This window comes from Toxorhynchites rutilus, chromosome 3 (assembly GCF_029784135.1).
Source record: "Toxorhynchites rutilus septentrionalis strain SRP chromosome 3, ASM2978413v1, whole genome shotgun sequence".
Classification (NCBI taxonomy): Eukaryota; Metazoa; Arthropoda; class Insecta; order Diptera; family Culicidae; genus Toxorhynchites; species Toxorhynchites rutilus.
The window spans coordinates 97,747,194-97,763,648 of record NC_073746.1 but is presented as its reverse complement, the minus strand read 5'-3'; the positions used below and the strand labels follow the sequence as shown (position 1 = coordinate 97,763,648).

The following is a 16,455-nucleotide window of genomic DNA, read 5'->3' as shown; positions in this document are numbered from 1 at the left end:
GACTCCCAAACAGTCGTATTTTTATGCAAGAGGCTTTATTTCACAAAATATGGTTATTAGACAAATTTTCCAAAGTTAATGCTAGTCATATTGAATTGATTTTTGAAAAATAAGATCTGTGTCCTGCGAATAGATTCAAAATAGATGTTAAAATCCCTATGAAAAATGTAACAAAAAAAAAACAACAATCAGCAGGAGCAAAAAGTGTTAAAAAGAGCCTATTATTTTTGGCAAGAACTGGAATTTCAGTACTATAGAGATGTTTTTAACTTAATAACAATTCAATTTAACTACCAGTTAGACTTTCATGATTTTAAACGTTTGAATCATATTATAAAAACATTGTTCGTCCATTGAAACAACTAAAACAAACTAATTACACAAATTACAATATTTATTTCCTTCGAGTTCATCCAAAAGGCAAAACATCAGAATAAACTTCAACTGTCGTACTTTGTTTGTTTTATTTTCCAGAGTTTATCCGTTCTTAATCTATGCTGGATTACCGTTTTGATAAAAAAAACCTTCAAATCATGGCAATCATGTATACCTATTGAAAACGGCAATGCGTTAAAATATTTCGAGTAGGAAACTTTTACTCGAGATTTCGATATCTTCGTCAGCTGCGCCTAGCAGGAATCTAATGTCACAAACTAATAAAATATTTATGTAGAAAGGAAACAGTCGCAAAACAGAACAGCGGCTAATTTTCAAATTAAATGGAACTTAAGTTGTGCTCACCGAAAGACCTTAATTGCACTGGTTTTCTTTGGTAATATTCAAATTCATTTCGTCCGATGAAATGGTTTTTTTTCTATATTATAGTGATTTTCAACCTTTTGGCTGATTCGTCACTCGGAGCACTTTACTCCTGATCCGAAGGAAGACTGTGGGAAGTGAGAATTGAACTCATGATCTTTAGCGTGAGAGGTACGAATGTTAACTACTACGTCAGATCGCCCCTCACCCAAGAAATTTCTTTCAGCTATAGAATAAGCGAAAGATTGTGAGTTCAATTCCAAGATTCTCCATTGATGGATTGGCCTTTCTCAAGAATAAGATCGAATGAACTTTATAGCTTGAAGCCTCTATAATAGAAAAAAAATCAATCAACAAAAGTTGTGCAGATCTGAAACGAATGAATCAGAGGATTGAAAGACTTCGTTATCAAAGAAAAGAAAAAAAAAGAATAATTGTGCAGATTACGGCTTGGGGGCATGTGAACTTGTATGTTTAAATGCTTTATAAAACAAACAAACAATTAATGCAACTGCGACGTGTCTTTGTTCAACTCTTCAACTCTTTCGTGAATAAAAAGGGAACGTCTACCGCAGCTGAAATTGCCATTTGATCTGCAAGACGAACTTTTTAGTACGAATTTGAAAGTAGTCAACTGGTTCTATTTGGTGATAGACACCCCTATTCCAGGATCCGATTGAAATTAGCACAATGTTGCATTTTGTTCTGCAATTGAGTAAAATCGAATCGGCTTGTGCGAATGTGCCATCCAATTCGACATTGATGTTTCGTGTTACATTTCTGCGAAGTGAAAATGGCTATAAATTTTCTGGTGGAATAAATACACTTTTAGAGAATGAATGAAAATGAATGAAAATTAGCGTTTAAGAATTCTATGTAACAGAGTAACAAATTTCCTGCAATTGATGAATTAAACATCTACTGAAATTGGGTCAGATAATTATTCAAAATGCTGATAAAGTTTAAGCGGAAATGTAAGGAAATTTATAAACAAATAGTTAATTATGTATCAGAACTACAATTTCTGAGTATTCAAATGACATAAAGTCATATTTTTCATTCAAATTTTAACAATTTAAACCTGCCTTCAGACCTGCTAATTTGATAGAGAGTAAATTGATTCACGAATACGGGTGAATATTATTTTGACGCCCGTTTTGCATCTAGGCAATGTTTTTACTTTTTCATATGTCGATTCGGTTTGAATCTCGAATAGATTGCAGAATGCAAAATTGCTAAATTTCAAATCCGATCGGGTTCCGAAATATGGGTAAACATTCGATGAACAGTTCAACCCGGATTGAGAGAGTTGCAGGATTATATCTCTTCTTCTTCTATGTATAGCTAAAAACTAGGATTATGTGTATTGAAAATTTTCTAACGTAAAATTTGTCTTAACTACGTGTGTTTATTCATTATTAGGCTGAGTGTATTCGTTTTGTTGATTTTCGATACTCTGATCACCCACCTTCATTTTTGATGCCTATAATGCTGTCAGAAACAGTGCAATTTTGCAAGAATTTTATCTGCTTTACCTTCGTATTTGACAACCAATTACGAGCCAAAACTGTGGGTGTCGCATTCCAATAGCAGTCGACCGATTACAGCATTGCTCAGCCCTTCATGACAGTTTTGACGTAGGACTACGTCTTTCATTTCTATACCGGGGTGTAAAATCAAAGTTTCGAAAACGAAAGCGTTACGCCGGAGACCGAGATTTTGAGCGTTGATAGCTCATAAACAACTGAACGAAATGGTATGATAAACACTTCATTCGAAAGATAAAATGTCTACGCGTCATATACTTGTTACTTTCTGATCCAAAAATTTGTTTCAATAGTCTTAAAATTGCTTTCAAACAGGCTATTGAAATCACCAATCGGTATATAAGCAAGCGTCGCTCGGAAATCTACTCAGTTCAAATTGAACAGCGATTGGAGCATGTTGTCGCTGTTGTGGTGAAGCTTTTCGTTTATCATGAAAGTGCGAATGAACGGTGTCACCAAGAGCCTGTTTGTGCACCAGAAGGGAATCCATCAGGAGGAGAGTGATGCCACAAACGGTTCCCCGGGAATATCTCGAAGCAGCCGCTACACACACACACACACACACACACATACACGCACGGAATTCTTTCCGTTTGGATGCCATTCAGCATCGAGAAAGATCCGGAAAATAATCTGCCAGTTCCTCTGGGAATTTAAAAATACATTCATGTGAAAGAGTTTATTTTAATGTTTTCTATCCATGTAACACTGTGACCAAATATGTTTCAATCAAGTGCTATTAACAGATGGTTATCGAGTTAGCATTAACCACTGGTGGGCTTCCAGTATCGAGGAAAATGTGGAAATATCTATTCGTTACTGAAAATAATCCGCCAGTTCCTCTGGGAATTTAAAAATACATTCATGTGAAAGAGTTTATTTTAATGTTTTCTATCCATGTAACACTGTGACCAAATACATTTGGTTTTGTGATTTTTCGATCAATCGCAATTAACAGGATAGCTTCTGAAGATTATTCTTCCCCATCAGTAGGATATTTCCGTATCCAATATTGGATGCATAAAACCTTGTGTCTCCAACGAAACGCTTTCGTTTTCGAAGTCCCCCAAATATTCATTCATTCAGAATGAATTCAGATTCAACTTCAAACAAATGTTCTCTAAATCAACGATAGTCCTACGTCACCCTTGCGGTTATACCATAGATATAACCCACTTCCTGTTTTTGTTTTAAAGATGAAACAAACAAAAAATCGAAAAAATTATTTTAAGCACGCGACAGCGGTATGGTCGATATCGAATTATCATTGCAGCGATTCGAATTATAGTCGATAAGAAATCGAGGTTCTCAGATTCGGAACGGGAAGTGGCTGAATGACAGTTCTCCTTTCCACACTAAGCACTAGTTTTTGTAATTTCGGCAAGAAAACTCAGACTACTTGGCTACTACTTCGGGCATTGAAAAAGCATAACATTATATTCAAAATATACTCTATTAAATCAGTTGGAATTGAAGTGTAACCCGTCATCATGATGTGGCATGGAAAAACTTGTTTACTTCGCAATAAATTGAGAACAAATGAATACCAAATACCATATCTCTGTTTCCTCTATGTTACAAAACATGTGAAGCGATTCATCGAATAATGCCGGTAACCTTATCATTTATGTGATAAATTTTTCGCCGCTATAGCTTCTGAAGGTATGAAACGTACAAATATTTTTTTCCAATCCGTTCCTTAATCAGCGTTATAACGAACACAAACGTCTCAGTAATCCCACAGTAACGTGAACAATTATTGAACGAAAAAAAGATGGAATTATGAGAGACTCAACGTTTCGACCCCTGAGCGCACAATACCTCACTACTCCCTTCGTGCTCGAAGTTCTCATTTTCACCTGTCGCTGGCTGCATCATGCCATAGGCTGGGTTCGCGACACGCCAACAACCGGCACCAGCAGCAGCGGTGACAAACGCGTTCACGGCGAGCCCTGCGTGCGCGCTGGCCGCTCAACTAGCGGCGGACTAGCTAGCTTAGCAGGAACGCGGTTCAACGTGGTGCGGTTGCACAACAAACTGCCATCCTCTCAGTAACAGTATTAACAGCAGCCACCGTGCCCCGAAGAATGCACGCGATATCATAAAATGTGGAAGCAATAAGAAAATAAAACGAACAAAAAAAAAACTACAGCAGACGCAGGGGAAAAAATGCTGCCTACCTGACTGCCGTTTTTGCGCCACGCCGAGGCTACACCCCCTATATACACACAAGCATACTGTCCACACAACCACGGCTGGGGCTGTCCATTGACGTTCGACTGAGAACCCGCAACCTGCCTGTGATCGCAACCTGCAGGGTCAGGGGTGTAGCGGGATCTACGCGTAGTAGGATCAGCGTGTTTGTTCGCTTGATTCAACCCTGCGGACTGTGAGACACAGTCAGTGCACCCGCCGCGACAAGCTGCTCCAGGGAAGCATGAGGCTGCATGGGAGGAGATCCACTTGATCCCGTGTGTATCGGCAAGCGGCAGCAACAGCACGAAAACAGGTTTATTAAGCTTGGGACAACGGCAGGTCTCAGTGACGGCTGCCTGACAGTGGAAATTAATATTAAATTGTTGTGTATACTTGTTGTGCACGAACAACGCTTGTGCGTTCGAAATTGTAGCATTATTAATACGGATGATGCTGCTGTTGCTGCTGATGATGATGATGATTGCCGTCCGCTGAGACCCGTCTCCCGCTATAAAGTCGTTCACACTGGTCGTCAGTCTCTAGGATCGACAATACTAGAATGCTAGCTTGGCCATATATGGTAGACTGGACTAGAATTCGAGTGATTTCAATTTCCAAATCGAAACGATAATTGCACCTTGAAAATTCTTGCGCTCAGCTCTCGCACGACTGCCAGTCTTCGAGTCAATCAAGTGTTCGAGCATGAATTGAATCGAGCACCCATGGTGCTATAACATTACGGGCAAATCAACTCGATAAACGCACAAATCTGTGACCACAAAGTAAATTCAATTGAATGACATTATTAGCCGGATCAGTTTACAACCAGACTTTACATGCCATCTATCCACCCTCATGCGCGAGTCTGACGGGGAGTCTGCGGCCTCACGCTGCTGCCGCGTAATGCGTCTCGAGCTGTCGACCGGCTGTTTTATCTCGTGCATTTATGCGACCGAACCTGTTTGGGTACTAGTTGAGCTTCTCCAACGACTCGATGCACGGCTGCACAAGAAACACAGTGATAGCGCGCTAATTTAACGGATGTTGACAGCTGAAATCAGATTAATTTATTGATTTTCCGAGACGGTGAAAAAGCTGCATCCGATATAGTGTCTCCCCGAAGCCTTGAGCACGGAGATTAACTCTGGGCTATCAGACTCGAAGAAGTGATGAAAAAAAAAAGCCGTGCGATAGTTCCCGTGGAGCAATCTAGGCAGCACATCCTTGTATTCTTTTGAATCCACGCCCCGCTTTTGGAGGGGTACACACACCCACGACAACGCGCAGAGACTGCCCCATACCGCACACAATCGCGTGCTGAAGTGCCATTTAACGCTTCGTTGCGGAACACGCAGCGGCATAAAAGTATGAATAATTCCCACTAGTTTATAATGATTGCCACTAACAGGTGACAGCTAGTGGGGAATCGATCTAGCCGTTGCAGATGAATCAGCAAACCCCAAGAGGGCCATAAAATTACACCCAGTGCCGAAAATTGTTTCCTCTCGCGTGCATATCCAACGATGGGAGAGGCATTCGTTTTTGGCAGATTCCAACAGAAATTACCGCTTGAGTGGCATCAGAAGATGTGCGCTCATCTTCACGGTCATTAAATGTGATAAACATCAGCGTTCGAGTCGATCGATCAAAGCCGATCAATCTGTGTTCGCGGGCGATCCATTTTTTTACCAGCTTCAGGGTAATTCACAAGGTTTTCGGCAGCGGAGATGAGTTCAGAAGGATTTTTCGGTAAAATGCATAAAAAGCTTCAAATGTGCGGAGAAGGACAAGCGCGGCCTATCATTTCGCGCGAGGTACAATTAATAAAAACACACTCGCGGGCCGTGGCAGGCAGCGGTTTCGGCAGTGCTCCACAGGTGGCGAGTGGACTGGTGGGGGACGGGTTTGTAGCGAGTGGAATTGGTCCAATTTTTAGTTCCACTCCTTCAAGGCTCCTCGCATGAGTGTCCCACTTCGGTATGGCTTTGTTCTTTTGCGCTACCACCACCACAACAGCCGCCACCAGTCGATTCTTTTTTGGATATTAATGAATCAAGCACGTACACTTAATTAATTAAGAGATGGTGAAGGTGGAATAGGATACGGAATGAAAGAGGTAGAATGAAAGAACGAGCGAATATAAAATTAATTGTGTTTTTTCCGAGAGGGTTTAATTATTTTTGTATTTTTCGTGTGTGCTGCACAGAAGAGCTGAAGCTTCACGTTTTCAGACGCTGGGTTGATCGTTTAGTGGGAAGGGGCAGGAGGTTCCTATGAAAAAGATTGTTCAAAGATTTAATTGTTGCTTAGTGGGTGATTCAGTGATTCCAAATATCGAGTCAACAGGATGGTTTTACGCACTCGTGAATTGATGACACAGGTTGGAATTTACAAATAACATTTGTCAAAACTTTTTTTTGGCGATTCATTGCGTAAACTAGCAGCACTGAAAATATACAAATGCGTTTCGGTTTGACGTGTTGGCGCAACTTCGTCCCGAATCGAACGTGAAGTAGATACACTGATCCATTTATTTGTGTTCATTGCGAAGATTATTTAAATTTGGGAAACGTTTGGGAAACATTAAGAAAATGATGTGTCTGTCTCACTTATATTTTCAATTATTTGTTCCAGAACAGTACACACTAGTCAATTGAACAATGTTCTAAGCCCAACGTACAGAGTAGGAATGTGGTTTAGTTTATGTTGAGATACTTCAAGCGACCAGTTTTGTAATAAGTAATATATTCCATACTCTATCGAACTTGTTTAGTAATTGAGCGTGATGGTCGAGTGGTTAGCGTCGTCATTGCTAATTACCCAAGGTGGAGGTATTTTGTTGTCTCTTTACTCACCCCATCGCGAAGAAAAAATAATTTTCCAAATTTGATTGAAAATTTGTAAAAAAGACCAACTGAATTCATCAATGTTAATTGTGAAGATAGTTTTCAAAGAAACGGTATAAAGTGACTTGTAAATCATGATTTTTCTTGTTTTCGACGTAAGGTGTAGAGGTAAACTTATTTTAGAAAACTACTGAAAATGTGTTCATTCCAAAACAAGCGGTAAAGCTTCGTTTTGATATTCACGAGTGTCAGTTTGTTTATTAATCCTTCTGTACCCGCGCGCAAAATTGTAACTCGTATACTCACAGACTGTGCGTGTCTCTGTAATATTGCTATTGTGTATTTTTAGGCGTCACTGGTATTTATTGAAAAAAAAAATACAATTTAGTGGAAACCCCAGAAAATATTTTTTCTTTCACTTCATTCAGTTTTAATAGTCACTTACTTCAGCCACCTCATCGATTCTCGGTCTGTCAGAACATATGCGCGAGTATATGAGGGTTAAAGATGTCTGACACGTCACCAGATTTTGGATACCATTGTCTCGAACATCAGTTACGGATAAAATGCTAGATTTGTTTCGTTGCGAACATTTTGTCTATTCTATACAAAGCACGTTTATCTTCGCATGAAGTTCTTACAAGAAGAAGCTGAATCCCATTGAAATTGGTGAGAGAATGCAGAGTTTAAGACGCTTGTGATCAGCATCTCTCTTTCACGCTTCAGATAAGCAATCCTCCTCCCGTTTTCTTCTGTACTATCTTTTGTACTTCTGTACTCTTTTGTAAATCATACCACACTAGGAGGGAGATGGCGTTATTCTACAAGACGAGTCGAGCGTTACTTTGCACGTCTAGTTAATTTAGATATTACATGAGTCGAGCACAACGAGAAGCGTACGATTATATTCACTTGTATTTTGAGGTATTTATGGTTTTTATTCACTTCGTTAATTTGAAGGTACACCTTTGTTCTGCGTTTGTCTACATTTTTTATGTGGCTCAGCCAGAATTTTCTCAGCAATGTATGTTCAAAAAAGAAACCATAAATATTAATTCAGAAATAGGCAACTTTTGAAAACTACTAAATGGGCACCCGCAAAACAACAACACAAAGGTAAGCAATGAACTTTATATCCATATTTTCCAGATTATTGTTGTAATGTTCAAGGCTTTACAAAAGATTTTTGAACAACCATTTTAAACAAAAATGAATAATTCATAATCCATTTTTTGAGCAATTTTCGATGAAACAAGCAATCATTCTTCTGATATATATTTTTATGCAATAAGTCTCAATCATCCTATCCAGATGTTTTGAAGTTTAATGCTGTATATACGAAAACATATGTAATAACGGGAAAACATGAACGGGGAGCGAGGAATGAACGGATGATTCTTTTTTGCTGTTTGGTTTTCCACTACTTTTTACAGATCACGCGCAATTCGTATTAAGTGTTAAAATGAAAGTTGTGTAGCTTTCATTGTCATTTCATTATGAACGAACAACGCGTACAAATCATCAAATTTTCTCATCAAAATACTAATAAATATTTCTAGCTTGGAGCTGTTGAGATACGAATCGCTGCTCCAGAAATTTTTTCACGTCCGAACAACTGATTTTTCTATTTTTACTACAGAGAGTTGCCTCCAATTGAACATACCGAGGTATCACTCAGTGTCGCATTAGATGCGATTGCGATCAGTAATTGGACATATCAACAAACACAACACAAGTTAAACAGGAAAATCATTGAAAATCTAACGAATATCCATTAGAAAATTGTGTAAAACACATAATCAGGTAAAATGGTTGGAAAATGATAGAAAACACGCCTAGAAATTTATCGTGTTGTAGAAACTTGCACAAAGGATCTTTGCAAAAATGTCCAATTATTAGTGTCGCATTACAGGTCTGTCCAATTAGAGGCAAATCACTGTAGTATCAGCAAATGAGGGTAATATCCGCGATGACAACTATACAATGTTGGAGGCATTCTACACTTTCAGGAAAGATTGGTATACATGACGAATTTTTCGGTAAATATTACCAATGGAAAGTCAATTTTTGCAACACGAATCATTCGTACATATTACGCGATAACATTGGTAAACAAATGTCAAATCGGCCAGTATAACCCATCATAAGCATTGGGTTCAATGTTGGTTTAACATACATCCTAAACATGGTCGAAAATTATTAAAAATAAAATACATTTTTTGTTGATACTTTTTTTTATCACCAATTATTACCATTTTATTATCATTACCAACTTTTTTCTGATAAACAATAAATAAAATTATTTATACTCATTTGAAAGCAGTTGACATCAGATACAAAATTCCACCCCTTCCACTTCGACGCGGCTCTGGTTCTTAAAAAGTCTCTCCTCCACCACGAGCCAATCGATGGGGCGAGAATCAGTGGCGGAATTCGTCTTCGTCGAACGCCAGCGTTAGATTGAAATTCGTGAGGTACCGCTCCAACAATTCCGCTTCCCGTATTTTGCGGGCGTTTTCGTATCGTCCGGCAGTTTTTGGAAGCGCAACACCAGCCGTGTAGACTGCTTGAAAGATCTCAGTAAGATTCATTCAATTTTTTCTCGACACACAATGTTTTCTACAAATACATTCTTTTCGCGGTTGCCAGAATGACAACCGTCAAAGTTACGAACACCATGTAGTAAAATGTAGCAATCGTTGGTACTGATGTGTATTGCATCTGACAACCATTTTACATACGATTAGTAATATGCACAGAAAATATGTAGGGTAACACGGGGTGATTTGGTCATATGGGGTGATTTGGACCACCCCTTTATCTAAAAAAATACGGCTCAACTTGGATTTTTTATAATGTCATTTCCCTCTATTGTTGATCCGTATGTACCTAGAGTAAAAAAGCTTTGGTAAAACTTCACAAGTAGAGGGAAACGGTAGCATGAACACAGCAAGCACTTTGATCGTCAAAAAATGTGAGTTTTCCGATAGTGGCTTTCAGGTTTTTCCTGCTGATTAAACAAACTTTTCGTGTATTGTGCAGTAAAGTTCTGTTCGCCTACAGAAGAGGAACAATTTGATGTAGCGAAACTGTAAGTTTGATAACAATAAATGGAATTAATTGCATTTTGATTTTTGCATGTTGTGTGGGGCGACATGGACACGTTTTTGTGGGGTGAATTGGTCCTACAGGTTTGAGACTTTTCTTTGGTCTAATTGATTCCAGATGCCGCTGAATTACAAAAAGAGAATGGACAGACAACGTTGGAAGAAGGAACAGCTTGAAAGAGCAACGCAGGCCATCAAGAACGGATTTTCTTTGATCAAGCATCAAAAGTATTTGAAAACGCTCGACCAACAGTGAAAAGATTCGTGCAGAATTCGAGATGGTGTCAATCCAACTTTTCTGGTCTGGAATCTGGCCAAGACACCTGGTATCGATCCCAAAACATTGTTACTGATTGTAACATTATTCTAAAATACTTTACATAATATAAGTATGTTTTTTTTCGATGAAACACACACTGGACCAAATCACCCCACAGACGGTCCAAATCACCCCGCATCAAATTTTAATGTCTAAAAATCATCTCTTTTATGATATATTTGGTAGATTGAAGCTTTATATAATGATTAAACATTATTTATTGGGATAAAACAGGTGTAGCTCAGTATACAATGTGACATTTTTTATTTAGACCGTATTGGTTTGAAAATATTAGGCGATTTGCTTAGGTGGTCCAAATTCCCCCCTTCTCCCCTACATTCTACCAACATTCTACCAATTATCAAAGATTTGGTAACTTCTTTTCGTAAGGGTTTTCCTGGGTGTAGGAACGTAAGTAGTTTACTGTCACTGGATTGAAATATTTCAGTGATTGTTGCAGTTAAGGCGCTTATATCAATGTATAACAGGTGAAGCAACATCATCACTTCAATAAGAAGGGGATTACGGTTTGTGGAGCGGGGGTTGTTTGTTTTGTTATTGCTAGGATACGCCATTTTTGCATTTCCACATGCGATTGTAGTGGGAATGAGAATGAAATTCTACAAAATCATCCCTTCTTTTTCACATAAATTCGCGAAAGCCGAACATAGTAGGCATCGTTCGAATGAGCGTCGTAGCAGTTTGTAGAGAGCCGCTGGCAGCGTGCTGATGCTGTTTGTAAACAATACCGACAGCAATTCCGATATGGCTGAAAGTGCATTTCATATGATTGTTTCACCTGGTATATATAGAGGCGCCTTGGTTGCAGTATTGAAAAAAAAACACTGTAAAAAGTTTGCATCTAAAATTAAACGTGCTTGATATTTGATTTTTCCCTACACTGAGAGAAACAATTAGTAAATATAAAGATTTTTTTGCGGTAAATGCCATCAATCTATAGTAATTTTCTACCGTACTAATAAACATATATGTTAAGCAGAACCATGATTCCTAAGCCCAATATCGCCTACATTTCCCCGGGGAAAATGCTTGTATTAGAATTATGTCCTCATTATACCTCCGTATTGCCTTATGGCAACAATAAAAATGGTTAACACGCACTTTTCTCACCAGTCTTCAGATATGACAAAATTCAAGTTTACTAATGTCATCGAGTAAAATATATTAATCTCTGGTAGGGATGTGGTATAGTTGGCAATATGTACAAAAATTTATACATTCTACTAATGTTTGCATTACCAGAGGTATTTGGCAGTTTTCTACCGAGGATTTTTCTAAGTTTAGGGTAGTAATTTTCGGTTATTTGGAACAAATTGTAATCTCGTTTTTTATGAAATGGCTTATAGGATTGTATCAGTCATAACGCAAGAGATTTCAACACAAAATCTGCGCAGCGTATCTCGATCCTAGCGTAGCTAACCTAGGGATCACGACACCGGCAATTTTTTTCTCATGTTTCGCGGTGATACTTTCATTAGCCACCCATCGTCCGATGGTGATAATCTGAAGAACCATTTCATCCATTTCGCAGTCGGGTCGGTTTATCGCCGTCAATAATTTCCATACATAACACCACACTCTCGGTTCGGTGGACATATATACATACGGAAGGGAGGGGGGTCTCAATTATCGGAAATCTTCCATTAAATCTCAGGTTTTCCACTTAGGGCACGGCGACGGAAAAGTGCAAGTGCAACCAATGGTTGCTCACGTTGTGGGCCGGCGTTGCTCGGCCGAGATGGCTGGGATTAATTAACCAATCAGCACCTCTCTCCACACGGATCGGAGCTTCCCGGCGGAGCGACGGCGTTACTTGTGTTGTGGCAGTAGTTTTTTTTTGCACGATCTAGAACAACCGCGCTTACACGAGCACAGACACACGTGCGCAGATAAGTAAGACATCATTTACATAAATTATACGATATAAATACACGTAAGCTTCGTGGTGGACGAAAGCTGTGGCACCTACAATATATCTAATGGGATTGCTCCGGTTCCAAACTAGCTGATTTCTCGCCGCCCTTTTCCTGTGGGATTCCGTTCCTCGCGCGCTCTCGCTCAGTTCGGCCACAGGCGGTGGAAAATGAACCGCTTAATGATAGCCTTATTAGCATATTATTTGTTCGCTTCAATCTTGCCGCGTCCGCGGCCGAGGTTACCGGGAGGGCTGCTGTTTTGATGCAAGTCAGCAGCAGCCAGCCGTTCGTCGCCAATCGCGGTCCGCGGAATGAGAGTGCAATGAATCTACGGCGGCTGGTCGTCGTATGCGCCCGGACACCTGGCACTGGTAGGATTGGTCTGGGGCAATGCGCGCCGCAATTCAAGTTCAGTCGCATCGAATTGATGCTTGAGGAGTGAAATTATGTTGCAATTTTAGCTGCATCGCGCAGCAGCAGCTGCCCGAGGTAAAGGATTCAGAACCAGCAGCCGCCACCGGCGGGAGATTAGTTTTCATTGTTATTGCAGTGGAGGGGGGCCCGCTCGAGGTGTATTGTAAAGAAATAAAGCAGTCGTAAAGCTAGTTGGTTTATTGATAGTATCAGCAGGGGGTCACAATGATTCGCGCTAGTGTTTCTGTAAGAGATTGGTACGAATATTTACCCGGTAGGAGTAATCCGTTCGAAATTTACCTTTTTTGTTTTATCCCTTGTCCAAATTATTCGGTGTAATCCGATACTAAAATTGTGAAAATTATCAGATCCAGTCATCCTCTCAGTGGCAGCCATTCGGCGGTTTGAGTTTTATTGCTTGATTTATATTTATTTGATTAACAAAATCCCAACCGCCGGATTGAGCTCCAAACGAGACCGGATTACATGACCGCAGCCTGTTTCAGTCCATTATTTTATTTACGCTGCTGTTGATGCCAAGCTTGGCACACAGCCGATCCAAAACTTTACGGATCATTTTACACAGAGCGATCATCACCCGCACTGTTCCACGCACTCACACACATGTCTATTCCGCACCACCGACACCGTATCCAAACGTGACAAGCGGGACGAAACTCACATGGTGTGGAGTGTCTCGCTCAATTAGTTCGTTATTAAACTTAACTTTTATTTTTTTCGCTGACTTAGTTTCTCCCGTCACCCCCGAAATCTGTTACCGTGCGAGACTGGCGAAAACAAAACGGCGTGGCGATCTGTTTTCGGTATCACCGTTGGGGTTTGGTGGAGGCTAGACCTCCGAGCCGATTCTTACCGGTTTCGAGCAGCAGCAGAACAAAAATACCCCGAGACGAGAGTTAGCGCAGGAGGAGGGGAGCGGGTCCCACAGTGTTGAAGACCAGTGAATCATGGGTCAATTTAGATACGCGCAGCGAGTTGACAACGCCACCGCCGTCGCCGCCGCCGCCGCTGGACGCAAACGATCGCCACGATCGCCGTCGTCATCGCTAGAACGAGCGTGGCAATAAGAGCGCGGGGGAGAGCGATAGCGTAATACGATCCGAAACCCGAATAAAATTCCCACGTCTCTCGGAGTATATAAATATTTATATACTTCGAATGTGCACATATAAAGAGTTTTGTAGGGTTACCCTTCGGGGGTGGTCTTGAAAAGTATTGTTATCTCTCACAGAATGACACCTTGGACAAGTTTTGGGTTCTCGAGGCTGCCCTTCTACGGGTATTACTCAAACCGTTTTCCTACTTCACTTAATTCTCTCGCACCCGCGCTTTGTGCTCGAAAGCGGGGGAAAAGAGCAACCGCAGCCAAACATCCACAGCATCCAACTAGTGGCCCAACGCAGTTTACATACGGACAAACATCAAAAAAGGTACCCATGAACGAAAAGTAAAAAAAAACTTCGTACCACTCCACCGCATTCCTTGACGTTGGCATTTTTGGGCTCTCACCCCGAATCGGATCCCATCAGAGCCGTACGCGGGAACAAAGTGGCCACTTCTGGACGGAAAAAAAGAATGTTACCCACCCTCGCATTTCATAGCTCCTCGTGTCGGGTCTCAGATCATCAGAAGTGCCGTGGCCACAGCGAGTGAGGGGCTCTCGTATTACGAACATAAGTGGAATTTTATACACTTGAACATTTATAACAACATCAACACTGTGTGTTGAGCTTTCGTGCCTGTTGTCTCTCTGTTGCCTCTTTATTCGTCTCCTTTCCGAAGTGGAGTTCCAAATGGATATTAATTTTGATTTAAAATTGGAGGAGGATTTTATTTATCTTCGTTCTTCCACCTCCCATGTCCTACGATATTTCTGATTATCCAAGTCATCGACGTCGCGACGTTAGCCGACAGGTAAAGACACAGTCCTTGGGAAAATCGCAACAATGCCAATTAGCCGATTTTTGACGACGACCTTTTCGGCGGGTTTACTACTTACGAACTAACCTCAAACTTTAATCGCCCAAGTCCCATTCCGATCGTAAAAGCGGGATCTGAGGTGTCTTCATTGCGACGGCGGCACAGGTTAATCGTGAGAACCAACAACAATGTGGTCCGGTGGTTGAGGGGGAGACACACATTCGAGGCGAACACTTTCGTTCGATCACTCACCGAAATCGGCGAGATGATGGGAATCGTATCGTATTCGGGCAGGGCTATCAACGGTTCATACTATGGAATTGGAATGCCAAGTTTTAATTAGTGCTATCAACAGTTGGTCCACAGTTCCATCGATCGGAAAAATATAACTAATTTCCATGTTCGCCTTTCATACTTTCGCTTACCTTTGATTGAATATTCGCGATTAGGGCAAATACTTTCAAGCTGTAATGCTTCTCATGTACAGTGACCCGCAACGAAAAAAATCCACCCGAATCCATGAACTTTTTACAGCTGTTAGAAATTGTGTGAACAATCATTAAAGTAACCTCTCAGATGGAAGTTCATATGAACCGTTATTGAATATCATTGAATAATTGCAATTTGATTCACGCGATATTTCTTGTTCTTTGAAAAATCGGTAATTTTTGGTTAAAGCAGGTATGATAAGGAAAAAATTGACGCACCCCTTGTTATTGGTGTTGTTTTATGTCAAAACAACTTGTACCATCAGAGATGTCAGGTTTAAGGAAATGTCTCCATTTGAAGACATTTGACTTACTATGAAGACATTATAAAATATGTGAAGACATTTTAGTATGAATTTCGTGAATTTTTGAAAGATATTATTTCCACAGAATTCTAACTTTTGGCCGAAAATATCTCCAAATGAAGTTATGTTATTGGTGCCTGATTCTCGAAAGACACTTCACGGTGAAAACGAAATGAAATGTATCCGCGATGACAACGGTACGGTGTCGACATCTGGATACGAAATTAGTTTTCCATTAAAACTTATCATTATAATATCAAATTAAAAAATAAATTATATATAAATTTTTTGCATGATAATAATCTCCTGAAGAAAATGAAGTTTCCATTCACATTGAATACCAGTTTGATACGAATAAGTTAATTTTCATTCATAATTTTCATTTGAAAAGTGCTCATTCTGCCTGAAAACTCATTATTATCTTCGACACTTCACTAACTCGTAAAACGTAGTTCAATGGCGTGCCGTTCATTTCGTTTTCACCGTGAAGTGTATTCGAGAATCAAGTTCATTGTTTCAGTGCCATTCACTCGCATTTTTGTCATTATTTGATTACTTTTTTTCTTAGCACTCAAAGGAGATTTTTGTGATTCACT

At 40.1% G+C, this 16,455-nt stretch overlaps 1 protein-coding gene across 1 annotated transcript in view; it reads right to left on the bottom strand.

The window, feature by feature from the left end:
• Window positions 1-16,455, bottom strand: part of LOC129777156 (chorion transcription factor Cf2) — a 104,492-nt gene that overhangs the window by 66,436 nt on the left and 21,601 nt on the right. The gene's annotated exons all lie outside the window — the stretch shown is intronic.